The sequence below is a fragment of the Mercenaria mercenaria genome, chromosome 2 (genome assembly GCF_021730395.1).
Source record: "Mercenaria mercenaria strain notata chromosome 2, MADL_Memer_1, whole genome shotgun sequence".
NCBI classification, from domain to species: domain Eukaryota; kingdom Metazoa; phylum Mollusca; class Bivalvia; order Venerida; family Veneridae; genus Mercenaria; species Mercenaria mercenaria.
Window position 1 is genome coordinate 100,890,633 of NC_069362.1, and position 13,870 is coordinate 100,904,502.

Sequence of the window (13,870 nt, forward strand, 5' to 3'; positions counted from 1 at the left end):
TCCATTGCATCACAGTTAATGTAATATAAAATGGAAGCTCAGAAACTAACAGAAATGGTACATATTGAATTATCTTGTATGGCCTAACAAAGTTTAGTGGATAGTAAATGAAATTTAGGTAAAAATATCAACAAGTTACAGAACAACAACTCTTTATTTTTCATATTTTACAGTCAATAGAATGATTTGTTTTGAAGATTCTGTTTTACCCACTCTTTGAATCTGTTGAAACTCTGAAATAAGAAAGATTATATCAATTGCAGTGTACATATTCTTGCATATTCTTCTTTTATCTGTTTAGTATCCGGAATGAAGAGGTATTCAAAGGATGTGTTCAAATATTAAGTGTACAGTAAAACTCGAAATGTTGACATAATTTAATCTTTGGTATAATTTTTAGCTCACCTGAGCCAAAGGCTCATGGTGAGCTATTGTGACCGCTCAATGTCCGGCGTCCGGCCGTCAACATTTCCTAAAAAAATCTTCTTCTTGAAAACCACTGGGCAGAATTACACCAAACTTCACAGGAATGATCCTTAGGTGGCCCCCTTTCAAAATTTTTCAAAGAATTGAATTCCATGCAGAACTCTGGTTGCCATGGCAACCGAAAGGAAAAACTTTAAAAATCTTTTTGTCCAGAACCACAGGGCCTAGGGCTTTGATATCTGGTGTGTTGTTCAAATTATCCCCCTAGGGTCAAATATGGCCCGGCCCCGGGGGTCACATGGTTTATATAGACTTATATAGGGAAAGCTTTGAAAATCTTCTTGTACAAAACCACATGGCCTAGGGCTTTGATATTTGGTATGTAGCATCATCTAGTGGTCCTCTACCAAGATTGTTCAAATTATCCCCCTAGGGTCAAATATGGCCCCGCCCCGTGGGTCACGTGGTTTATTTAGAGTTATATAGGGAAAACTTTGAAAATCTTCTTGTACAAAACCACATGGCCTAGGCTTTGATATTTGGTATGTAGCATCACCTAGTGGTCCTCTACAAAGACTGTTCAAATTATCCCCCTAGGGTCAAATATGGCCCCACCCCGGGGTTCGCAAGTTTTACATAGACTTATATAGGGAAAAAAGTTTAAAAATCTTCTTGTCTGAAACCACAACTCTTAGACCTTTGATATTTGGTTTGTAGCATTGTCTTATGGTCCTCAACCAAAATTGTTCAAATTGTACCCCTGGGGTGAAAAGAGGCTCTGCCATGGGGGTCCCAGGTTTTATAGACTTATATAGGAAAAAGCTGTAAAAATCTTCTTGTCAGAAACCATACAACCTAGGCTTTTGATATTTGGTATGATGCATTGTCTAGTAGTCCTCTACCAAAATTGTTCAAATTATGCCACTTGGGTTAAAAGAGGCCCCGCCCTGGGGTCACTTAGTTATTATGTGAGTTATATAGGAAAAATACTTAAAAAATCATCTGATCCTATTTCCAAGACTATTTAATTATAATTACCTGATGACCCCAAGTAATATGATGTCACTTGATTGTGACCTTGACCTTCTGACCTACTTTCTTGTTTTTTAAGATACAGCCTTGAAATTTTGATGACTTACACGGTTTTGCACACAACTCGTAAAACTGAATTTCACTGACCATGAATGTGAACTACTGATTTTCTTAATATTTTATCATCAGTTTGACATTTGAAACATGTAGCTCATACTACTCAGGTGAGCGATCCAGGGTCATCATGACCCTCTTGTTAGATTCATGGCATGTTAAAAGAAATGCTATTCAGGAACTTTAAGATACCTGGACAATTACAAAGGTATTGTTATATTTAAGTATTCTGTACCAATTCTGACTTATTTTCCGAATTTGACATCTTTCACACTTGAATTGGAGTAAAATTACAATTTAATCATCATATAGCCCATGTGATCAAAGTGTTATAAACCTATTGTGTGCAATTCAAAGTGAAATAACTTACTTTTGTCTGTTTTTCATACATCTATCAGTCATTTGTTTCATGGCTGTATCCAATGTGTCTGAAAAAAATATATGTATGATCAGTTCATTGTAATAAAATCAAACATATTTCAACTTCATAATATAGGATCTGTATGATTTAGGCTATTCTAAATACCAACAACTGGTCCACATGCAAATGAAGTGGAGCATGAACAGAGTTACAGGCTGAAATGCATCACTCTGTCCAGAAGGAGTGAAAACAATATTTCCAGATTCTGATAGAATGAATTTACTCAGAAAGTTTCTATTTTTGCATATTTTGAAGGACTATTATAAAATCTATTAATATTGGTAAAACAGCAGTAGGAAACTAAAAATATCAATGTCTGAAAACATTTATTGCTTGTGTCATAAAACAACATTTGTCCAGATTTGTATTTAATGTATGGTGATTTGATTTAGTTTACCTAGTGCTTAATGGACTAAGTTAGAACTCTCTGCAAGTAACAACTTCCACTCACAAACCATAAATTCGTGGTGGGAAATATCATTTCAAGTGAATCATTGCAGTAACAGTCGCTGAGAACATTCACTTTGCAATGTGCAGTAACTGAACACAACATCATGCTGATAATAGTTTTGCACTTTCCGCAGTCAACTTAGAAGACAGTCTGAAAAGTATAAGTAGATAAGGTTCATCTTTAATGTTCGTTTAAGTATTGCTGTTGGCAAGACATGTACTGTGCAAACTTTGGATTTACTATATATAAAATTATAGGTTTGTGCCCTGAACATGACTGTTTTGCTTGGTAAGTGAACAGTCCCCTTACAGTTTGTTGAAAATGTAAAGTAAATAAAAGTTTCATAAACATGACAGAAAGGGTGAGTGACTGTCTATTGGTCTGAAGGTCAGTGGTCTGCAAGTCCAAAAGGCCTGTCAGTGGGAAGGCCTACTAGTCCCAAAATTGACTTAAGAGCATAGTCAGAAAGAGTTGACTGTCACCCAGTCATCTGTCTGAAGGCCAGCTTGCCCAAAAGAAGACTGTGGAGTTGTCCATCTGAAGGCCTGTCAGTCCATTGTACACTTAGTCACAAGGTCGACATTCATTCAACCTGAAAGGTATTACGGTGAGCTAGGAAAGTCCATTCTTCAATTTCAGTTTTTACCTGGTTTAACGTTAGAAATAGCTGGAGATTGGCAACTTAGATCTTCAGACTAACAGGCCATCTGGGCCTTTGTATTATAAAGCCCCTCTTAAAAATATGCATGAAAAATATTTGCCTAGCGTTTGCTATTGTCGTAGTCTGGGTTCTTACGCCCTGGGTTGGAGAGTACTTGTGGGTCATCTGCCTGTAAAGGCACGCAAAGCGGCACTAAGAATTTGTCGTAAGACAAGACAAGAAAAATGGCTTCAACTACCATGTATTTCTATTTACTGAAGTGCCTAATTCCATATTTCCAAGCGAATGCAATACAAATATGATATGAAATGAAAGACAAATGAATAATACAATGAATGAAATCAACAATTACCTGTAAAGGCACGCAAAGCGGCACTAAGAATTTGTCGTAAGACAAGACAAGAAAAATGGCTTCAACTACCATGTATTTCTATTTACTGAAGTGCGCATGCGTGACATAGGAGTGCGGGAAAGTCAAATATGTCTGAGGCCCGTCACCATGGTTAATTAATATGAAAATGAAAATGACAGATGAATGAATGTATTGGAAATGTATAGGAATATTGGAAATATGCGATGATAAGACATTTAACATAGACAACACAAAAGGACAATACATAAATCATACAATAGACAGATACAAAAATAAAGTGGGTATCTGACCCTGCGACACTATGAATCAAATCTTCATCCTCTGTATAAAAGTTGAGGTAAACTGTTTGGCAAAGAGGTTGTGCTTGTTTGTTTTGTAAGTGGATTAAGAGGGATGCACACCAAAAGTCTTTTGCATGAATTTTGCATTTTTATACACCGTTTCTGAAAGAGCGGGGCGTATTCTGTGAACACCTGTGGTGCTGGGCGGTCTGCATCCATAGCATGTCCACTTTCTAAGTCAAACAGTTTTCATCTAATCTTCACGAAACTTGGTGACAATTTGTGGGCATAATATCTCGGCCAAGTTTGATAACCAGCTAAATCGCCTCAGGCTCTCTTGGATTATGGCCCTTGAATAACTAAAAAAACTGCAAATTTAGACTTTTCAGCTCTCTTTAGTTGAACAATTTTCATTGGGTATTCCCATCTTCACCAAACTTGCTGACAATGTGTGTGGGCATAATATCTCGGCCAAGTTCGATAACCAGCCAAACACCCTGGGCAGTCTTTGATTATGGCCCTTGAACTAGGCCAAGTTCGATGACGGGCGTATTTTGTGACAGTCTCACACTCTTGGTATTGATAAGAAGAGCTTAATTAAGTGGGAGAAGTTTTAGGCTACTTTAATTCAATTTCAAAATAACAAAAACTGTCAGAAGATCCTTTGGAAGCATAGAATGCAACCAAGCAACATACTAGCAGACTTGGTCAGTTCATGAGAGGTAGTGGAAAGTGCGACACCCCTCATGCCCCTAGCACTGGCTTAGGCGGAACTCTACTACCCATGAACATCGAGCGGTCGATCACCACAGACCAAAAGGGGACCATTAAATATTTATAACAACACTGAATCCACTAACACTATTAGTAAGTTGGCTTATGTAGACAGCGAAATTGTCCATTGTAACAGGTGTAAATATTTACAACAGACAAATCTAGAGTTGCTGAGGCACTTGCAGAGGGCACAGCCTTCTGATGAATCTACTAACAAACCCAATATCCTGGCCTTGGTCTACCCCTTATATGCAGTCAAAACTGAGGATTTCCAGCAAGTATGAACTTACATAAGCCTACATATTATCAACTCTTTATCTTTGTTTCGACTTTAACACCACTGTGCAGGCCCGGACTCAGAAATATTTAACTTTAAGAGAAACCAGTTTAGAATGAAGTTGTTGTCACTGGAAGCATAGAGAGCATGTAGCTATCGGAAGGAGGTGGGTGGCCTCTGGGGGGGGAAGGGTGTCTGAGGTCTCTCTCCCCACCCGCCTTGGAAAGTTATGAAATACTGTCATAGTAGGAGGGTCAGGGTTCTCCCCCTGGAAAATTTTTAAACACAGGTATTGTATTGTTACTTGTCTTGCTGACTCAAAATAAAATTAATTTATCTTATCTTACAGGTGTAGCGGTTCTCATATCGGGTGGCCTCGGCAGCTCATTTGGTTGAGTGTTGGCACGGTAAGCCAAAGGTCCGAGGTTCGAGTCCCGGTTGAGGCTGCACATTTTTCCTGAGACTGTTATTTGGGGGCTCGTCCGGGATGCTCACCCTTGGAGCCCATGCGGGCGAAGCAGTTTGGCTGGGGTGTGCATCTGAATTCGGTTAACAGTCTGCGGCAGACATTGGCCAGGAGTGCCAATGTCTCACAATAAGAGGGAAGGTGTGTAGCAGTTCTCATATCGGGTGGCCTCGGTAGCTCATTTGGTAGAGCGTTGGCACAGTAAGCCAAAGGTCAGAGGTTTGAGTCCCGGTCTAGGCTGCACATTTTTCCTGAGACTGTTACACAGGTATAAGATGGCCCGCTGGCCTCTGGTGCATTTCTTGGTCTAAATTTTGAGAAAATATTATTCCTGTGCGAAAATAGTTGCATGAATCTTGAAGTTTGTGGGGGGGGGGGGGGGGCTGCATGCATGGCCCCTCGGTCAGGCCCAAGTGTCCCTGGATCCGGGCCTGATTATGTACGACTGTCGAGAAAAGAGTATCTACAAACAATGTGCACTCTCTAATTTTATGTTAAATGTCTTGAAGTTGAATAAGCCTTAGAGGGCTTAGCATATCTGTGTAGTGACTGGTGTAAAAGCATTATGTGTATACATTATGTGTATACATAATGAATAAAATTCGAACTCTTACCGTTTTTCGTTTCTATCATATAAGACATCTACCTGTAATGTATCATCGTTCTCTTGCATTCAGTATTGTTTCAAGTCTTTACGCTAATAAAGAGAAAATGCCTCCAATATTTTGACATATTTGTTTACTTCCACGTCTCGATTCAGATTTTCAGCAGTTTGTAACACGCTCCGTTATTGGCCAGTATCGATTTCCTATTTCTCATCTCACGGTTTTGCAAAATGTACATCGAATGATATCTACTTACGCTCGGCTACTTGCTGTTTTATCGTGTTAGTCGACGAAATAAACAGAAAAGGCAGAAAAATTATGATGGGCGCCGCCATCTTGTTTACGATTATCTTAGCGATTTAAGAGTGCCCTAGCCAGTCTTAAAGTTACGAGAAAAAATAAGATATCTTAACTAAGATTTGTTTTGTAAAACACCCCAAATTGTTAAGTCAAGCGTAAGTCAAATCTTACGCTAAAACTTATCGTAAGATTTTTTGTAAAACGGTACCCTGAACTTTTGAACAGTGAGTCATTTATTCCGCCAAACCTGCATCTTCTTTTCTTCAATGAAAGCCTCGATTTTCATCAAGATGTACATTCAAGTTTGAATGTTTCTCATTGCAGAGTTGGTGCAGCCGTTCGGCGCATGCGCGGAATTATTATCAAATGGAACGCACGGCAACAATACTCATTTTTTTGCATGTCCGCATGCATTTAGTGTATAATGTGCATAATATATTGACTAAAGGTTAGGGTTAGAATCACCATGGTTACAAAATATATACATTTAAGGTATTTTTGTTCAAATTTAGTTAATCCGGTATATACCGGAGTCTGTAATATATCACGGGCGCACCAACTCTGTATTTAGTCACAGCCTTCAAGTTTATGATAAAGAAGGGAGAAAACTCATAGTGCCACAGCGACTACTTATCATGATAAATCTCCCATGCTACAATCCAACTATAACAATGATCGCTTTATGAAGAACAAGGCTACAAATTGACGATGTTAAGCATTCTCTCTCAGTATCAAGATGCATTTTTCTCTGTTAAATCCAACGAACTCTTATTTATCAATTGTGTGTCTGATTTCGTTTACGATTCCGGCAGCCGGTAGGTTAAATAGTTTAGCAGTATTAGACACAGTTGGTACTTCAAGATCCTGCACAGAAGCATTCTTAGCAAATTCCTCTTTATTATAGCACAGTTAAACGACTAAATAAGAGATATTATGAATTGAAAAGCTTACGTTATATGGCTTTTAATTCTATTACTTACAAATGTAAAACCTAGAATTTATAAGAGAGACAGAGAGAATGAAAAATGGTGAAAAATATCGGAGATTTTATTGATAAGGGGGAATCATTCTTGGGCCTTATGAACAACCTCACGTACTGTGCTTCACCTGGCTTTATTTCAGAAAGCGAAATGTTCATGTATGACGAAAAAATGCAAAGCATGTACATTACAATAAAAAATCATGAAATTGGGGAGTCCTGTATTCCAGCTCATGATTCATTCAAAAATTAATTATATAAGTCAGTGTTCTTTCATTATTCAGAGTTTCATTAATAATTATAAGTAAGTGTTCTTTCATTATTTAGAGTTTCTATAATAATTATATACGTCAATGTTCTTTCATCATTTAGAGCTTCATTAATGATTATATCTTTCATTATTTAGCTTCGGTAATAATTATATAAGTCAGTGTTCTTTCATCGTTTAGTGTTTCTCTGCGATTTCTTCCGTGATTGTCAGATACCGTTGGTATCAAACAAATTCAATAACCGTTCGTTCAAAACCTTTTTCTAATCACCTCTTGCCAGATCTGATGGGTAATAACTATAATTTTATAACTGAAATCGTACAGTATTTGACAGTATTTGACAGGAGCAAAGAAATAGGGAGTGATAGTAAGGATACGGGCAGAATGTTTCATAATGAAATATCATACTCGTGAAAAGTTTATATCATACCTGAAACAATGCCAGAACTTGGAGTCTTCCTCAACTATCAAGTCCTTCAAAAGTCACAATATGTTTACATGTATGTCGGTGTAACTCTAAACCGAGCACAACAAATGAAAACAAATATTCATACACGGAATTTTAGAGATATTTATATTATTCTGAGGAATCACTGGATGTGATGTTTCATCTCCATAAATTACCGTAAAGGACCTTTTAAAAGTGTAAATTTCAAGCTGTTAGAAACCAGGAGTATATCCTTTCTAGAGATTATATATACACTTTGCCTTTTATTGCTTAAGATACTATGATTGCCAATGGTTTATATATGCTACATCTTATGGGTTATATATTTCTCAGTAATTCGGTTTGCAAGAGCGTATGGTCGTGTATATATATGGTTTGAAACTAATTTAATCAAATGTTTTGTGGACATTGTTTTTTAAAATCACCCTTTCTGCACAAATCTGACATGAAAATAAAATGTTACCTAGAAAAGTTGTTGCTAAAATTGTCAACTCAAAATTATTATTTACAGGTTCACATGGGACACATATTGAAAACCAGAGTAATATATATAATATTATTAGTTTTCTGTTCATAGAAAGATTATTGGCGATCAACTTTCAAATAATTAGTTTATTTTACAAAATCCCTACAAAACTGATAATATTCGCAACAAAACATGAATATTCAACAGCATGTAATGCTTTAATTGGAAAATAAGTGACCATTAACATAACTTACATATGGTTATCACTTAGTTTACATGCATTGCTGATTCAAAGTTTAAAAATGACAAAATGCCATACAAGGTAAAATGAAATAGTAAAATCATAATACTTTATAATGTTACTGAGAAGGTGCACAGGGGACAAAATGGAGCCAAAAACATATTTTTAGAATATGTTCATAGAAAGTAAAGTTTTTTCAACTGCACAATATTCACTTTTGAACATAAACATATGCAAGAAGCAATACAAGAATTGTTGTTTCCACTTTTTAACTTGGAAAATTGGCCACTTTCAGAAAAAATGCAAACAATGAATATTAAATTGTCCAGTGTTCCTTATATAATGCTAAATTATCAAGTAATGCCTAAATTTTGTGTACACTGCTTAGAATATAGAACTACCACCACATATTACAGTAATGCCAAAATAATTGATGAATGTCAAAAACGGTTCATAGGGGACATCACTTTTGGCTTTGTGAAAGTTTATCAGTCCTTTATATGTGAAAAGCTGATTTTGTATCCATTGTAACTCCCTTTCAAGAAATAATAAAGTAAAACAAAAAACATTTTATTTAAAGATTAAAAAACATCTGACGCTTAACTACTAAAAATATGCACAGGGGACAATTTTGGGTGTATAGACTTTCATCAAGATTCTGAGAAAGCTGACATAGTAAACAAAAAAAAAAAAACATATTGTGTCTTAAAGTTGAAAGGATAAAGATCTCAGAAAAAACATTAGCACTTAAGAAAGATAATGGGGTTAAGAATTTGTAGTGTTCAACATTTAAATTTAGTTTTTGTTCACTATTTTTGTGAAGGGTGTTCTATCACAAGATGTGAAATATTGGTAAAAATAAGATGTAGTTTATGAAAAAAAACATAGTTTGCTTTAAATATTCAGAGTTTAAGATACATAAAATATCAAAGCTATAACAATAAAGCTTGGTTTGAAAATATAAAATACAGTTGAAAACTAGCCTTCATGTAAAATTTTGGTGTGCACAGCGGACAAAATAAGCTACATTATTCAATATATAACTTTAAAACTGTTTGAGCCATCAAACTGAAATTGCACACTTTTAATGAATACATTGTGGATATAAACTGCGCAAAACTCTTTCTAAAACTGAACTTAATTAAAGTAAGGTGAGAGAGAAGAAAAAGCTTCATTAATTTAAAAAGAATCCATTTGCAGATTTCATTAATCAGTTACTGTATGTTACAGAAAGGTTAACAACTAACCATAGTTAAATTCACATTTTATTTAAAGCTTGCGATTTAAATAGCAATAAAAAATAATATTTTATTATCAAACTCAGCTGAGACTGAAAATCTTTTATGAACATGAACTTAACTATTGTTAAGTAGCTGTTCAGTATTGATGCTCAGCCTAATTGAAATTGAAAATTAAAGTTCTAGTAAAATATTATCTCTAACTCAACTTATACCTAACAATGTTTTGAGAACATGGGAACAGAGACACGGAAATTAAGAACTTCCTTAAGGTAGTTAAACGATAGGTTACTTGTTTTCTTTTTGTTGTTGCTTATACTTTTGCCTGAACTGAAGACTATATTTTGTCGTGCGATGTTGTTTTTCAATAAGGTTAAAAGAGAGAGAGGGAGAGAGCCGATCTGATAAGTTACTTTAGAAAATTAATGTTTAACAAGCACTGTAGACAGCTGTATTGAGATAAACTAATTTGGAAACAATTTAATTACTCACTAAAATATTGGTACTAGTATTTTTGCACTGCATCAGGTAACGTGTTCGATAAAAAATGGGGAAAAGGAAAGACTGGTGTATACTAAATGAATGTTCAAATGTGACATTTGCAAACTTCTGTACACATGTTTCACCAAACTGTATGTTATTTTCCACTCACCTCACCATTTGTGTTTCTGTGAATGCCTTATATTATAACATTTTCCTGACATATGATATACATTTAAGCAATGAATGGTGGGGGGGGGGGGGGGGGGGGGGGAGTGGAGGGTGCGGTGCGGTGTCCCAGTGTTGTTTTTGTTCTTACTTTTCTGTTTGTTTATCTGTGTATGTTAGTGGTTGGGGGGTGTTTTGTACATGCGTGTCTTAAAGGTTATAGGGATACTGCGTTAAGGAACGTGGCTTTTCCTGTTAAAAATTCATCCTTGCTCCACTTTCCCCCTACATCCGACCCTTTTCTCTACCCCTTACCACCTCATCCTTTTTTTTCTGTATTTTGCATACATTTATAATGTACTTATTGCTGGATTTTTCGAGCCACCCGTCTACAATATTTTTGCGTTACAGCTTCTTTTTGTTGTGGGCCTACTTTGCGATGCTTGGCTCTATGGCTGTGTTTTGGGGCGCTATTGGTTTTGGGAAATCTACCCTTTCATTTTATCTTTTGTAAGCATTTATAAAGAATGTTTTCAAATTTAAGTACTGTTTTTATCTATCTATAGTATCACATGACGCTGGGAGTCTGGCGATTGGTCAGAGGTCATTGCGTGGGCATGTTCTGGCAAAGTCTGATCCAAAGACAGGTAAAACCTTTCAGTCTTCCTTCTGTTAGTATATAATATTTCATTTCCAAGGCTTATATATAGATTCAAATGCAAACTCTTATTTTTTATAATTGTCTGTATTGATTCTGCTGTCAAACATTATTGTCTTCCAATTTTATGCGAGATCCTTGATACGTACCCCATCTTTATTCTAGGTACTGATTCTGTTCGCACATTGTAATAACCTATTTTGATTGAAGGTTCTATTTTTGCTTACACTATATAAATGTCTTCAAATTTAAATAAAATCACTGTTATGTATCCCATATTGATTCAAGGTTCTGGCTCTGCTGGAGTAATTTAACAATTCCAAGTTTACGTTAGATCCATTATACGTACTCAAATTTAACTAAGGTTACTGGTTCTGCTGGAACGATATAAGCTTCTCTTTTAATTTAAACGAAATCCATTGTACGTACTACAACTTACAAGGGACTAACTGTGCCTTTCACCCAGTTGTACGTGAGACCCCTTTTTATTCCCAATAGTTACTTTTTGTACGGATTCTGCTGACATAATTTAAATACCTTGTAAATTAAAGTGAAATCCGCTACACGTGCACCTACGTTTCATTTTGATAAATCAGCAATATGTTTCAGGAAAGTGTAAATAAAATTGGGTCAAATGTTTATTTCAATATTTTTACTTTAATACTATTTCGGACAGATAATCTGTGTAGGTTATATATTCGGCCTGCCAGTTTTTTGTTTTGATCGGTCGCAACAGATAGAGGGGGAGTACAGTCGTTTATAGGGAGTGGTGTCCGGTATGTTACTGATTTTCACATATTTTCAACGAAAACTTTAACTACATACAAAAAGCATAGTTTGTTTTTTTAGAGAATTATTTACAGTTTTGTTACATGAGCGATAACTTTTACAAGTAAAACGATTTTAGTCTTCAAGAGGTACTTTTCCAGTATCCTTAGATAAACAACTATGATAGAACATATGAAAAATTTATAATTTTAAATTAAAGGTGGTCCATTAGAACATTTGTTAGGGTTACATGCATCAACATTAGTGTGTGATGTACACTCAAGTCTGTAACATATAGTTTATGTGCCATGGTGTGCTGGTGCCATGATAGAGATATACGCTGTCCAGAACAAACTATACAAAGTAGTTAAATCAGCATGCCTCCAGATTTGGCTAAAAATAATTTTTCTTTCAAATTGAAATTTTGGTCATATTATGAACATTAGAATATGATTTTTTGTTTCTAAAATATTTCAAAAATTCCAAGCAAGAGAAAAAGGTGACCGCGTCGGGAATCGAACCCCGGACCGCCGTGGCAATAAAGACCCCCGTCGTTTTCCCATCGTCGTAACCAAGAGCGCTATAGCTGAAGTAGTGAATAATGACTTCGAAATATAGAGATTTATAATAGAGACAGTTTACCCGCAGTAAAAGCGTGACACACGCTTTTCGATTTTCATCGTAAAAGTAATAAAAACAGCAAATTCTCGTTTGTTTCCGTCATAAGCTTTTTCAGTAATTAAGTTTTAAAGCCTTCTTAAGAAATATAGCATTTATTTCAAGATATCTAAAAAAAGTTGTTTTGTTTTTTTATTGTTTTCGAACAATCTGGCGGTATTGCCGCTTTAAGGTAGTTCTGCACGTTAGGATCGAAATTTTTTCTACAATGTAGAATTTGATTAAACTCTGATCTTTCAAAACTTCCGAATATACTGAGAAAATTCAGCAAATAAAAAAGATAGGGTCGTGTGCTTGATTTTTTGCTAAACGGATTTGAAAAATTTCGACCTCACGCAATTTTTCATAATGGGACTCTATGGGAAAAACGCAATTTTCATAACATTTTCGCGAATAGAAATTTTTCTACAATGTAGATTTTAATGAAACTTCTCACAGTCGTAAATAAACATATGGCCTATAATATGGTGAAATAAAATGTATAGGTCCGTGTGCTTATTTTTGAGATATCTGGCTATTATTAAAGTGAACCGCCTATTTTAAGCTAATTTTAAGACATTATTTTGAATTATTTAACGTGTAAGATGTTTAATATCATATTTTAACTTTAGAAAGATAGTAACAGTGCCACTTCAGTACACTTACTCACGGGTTGCCCTTAACTCATAAACTGATTTTCGTTTCCGTACGCCGAATCCAGGCATTATTCTACGTTTTCCGGATAAATGACGTTACGCCATCACTTCCGGTTTATCAAACGTGCAGAACTACCTTAAACACTGTAATGATCTGGGCCTGCTTTTATTAACATTTTAAGTCTGAATTTGGTAAAATTACCTCTTGGCTCTTCAAAGATGCATGTTTCCTAACTTTTAATTTCTAGAAATTGTTTGTATAATTCTATAATATGATGTGAGGATGTGTTACCTTATAAAGGCCAATGTATGTGACAGCAATATAAATACAATTAGCTTCATACATGTATAGAATACATAGGAAATAGGATACTGCGCATTTTAATCGATAAGACGGAACCAAACTACAATGATTATCCACTAAACGACTCATCGACTACCCTAAACATGTATTTTATTATGTGTTATATTTAGACATTTTGTTTTCGTATTCACATAGTTTTACTGAATGACAATAACCCGTTTTGGTGATAAAGCAATTGAAAAAAAAAGAGTTTTGAAGTTTGACTATGATGGTACTTTTTCGAATTATATAAAAATAATATTATTGAGCATGGTTGCCGCGAGTGAATATCAGTATTTTATCATTGATATGCAATAT

General features: G+C 35.4%; 1 long non-coding RNA gene across 2 annotated transcripts; it reads right to left on the reverse strand.

Annotated features, from left to right (window-relative positions):
* Nucleotides 1-140: 140 nt before the first annotated feature.
* On the reverse strand, nucleotides 141-6,122 carry LOC123543488 (uncharacterized). Of its 2 annotated transcripts, none has more exons than XR_006684978.2 (4): nucleotides 5,891-6,122; nucleotides 2,391-2,594; nucleotides 1,943-2,000; nucleotides 141-233 (listed from the first exon to the last, which is right to left on the reverse strand). It is a non-coding gene; the product is annotated as an uncharacterized LOC123543488 (long non-coding RNA). The 2 variants fall into 2 exon arrangements; XR_006684977.2 differs by having other exon boundaries at nucleotides 5,923-6,115.
* Between the last annotated feature and the right edge of the window lie 7,748 nt (nucleotides 6,123-13,870).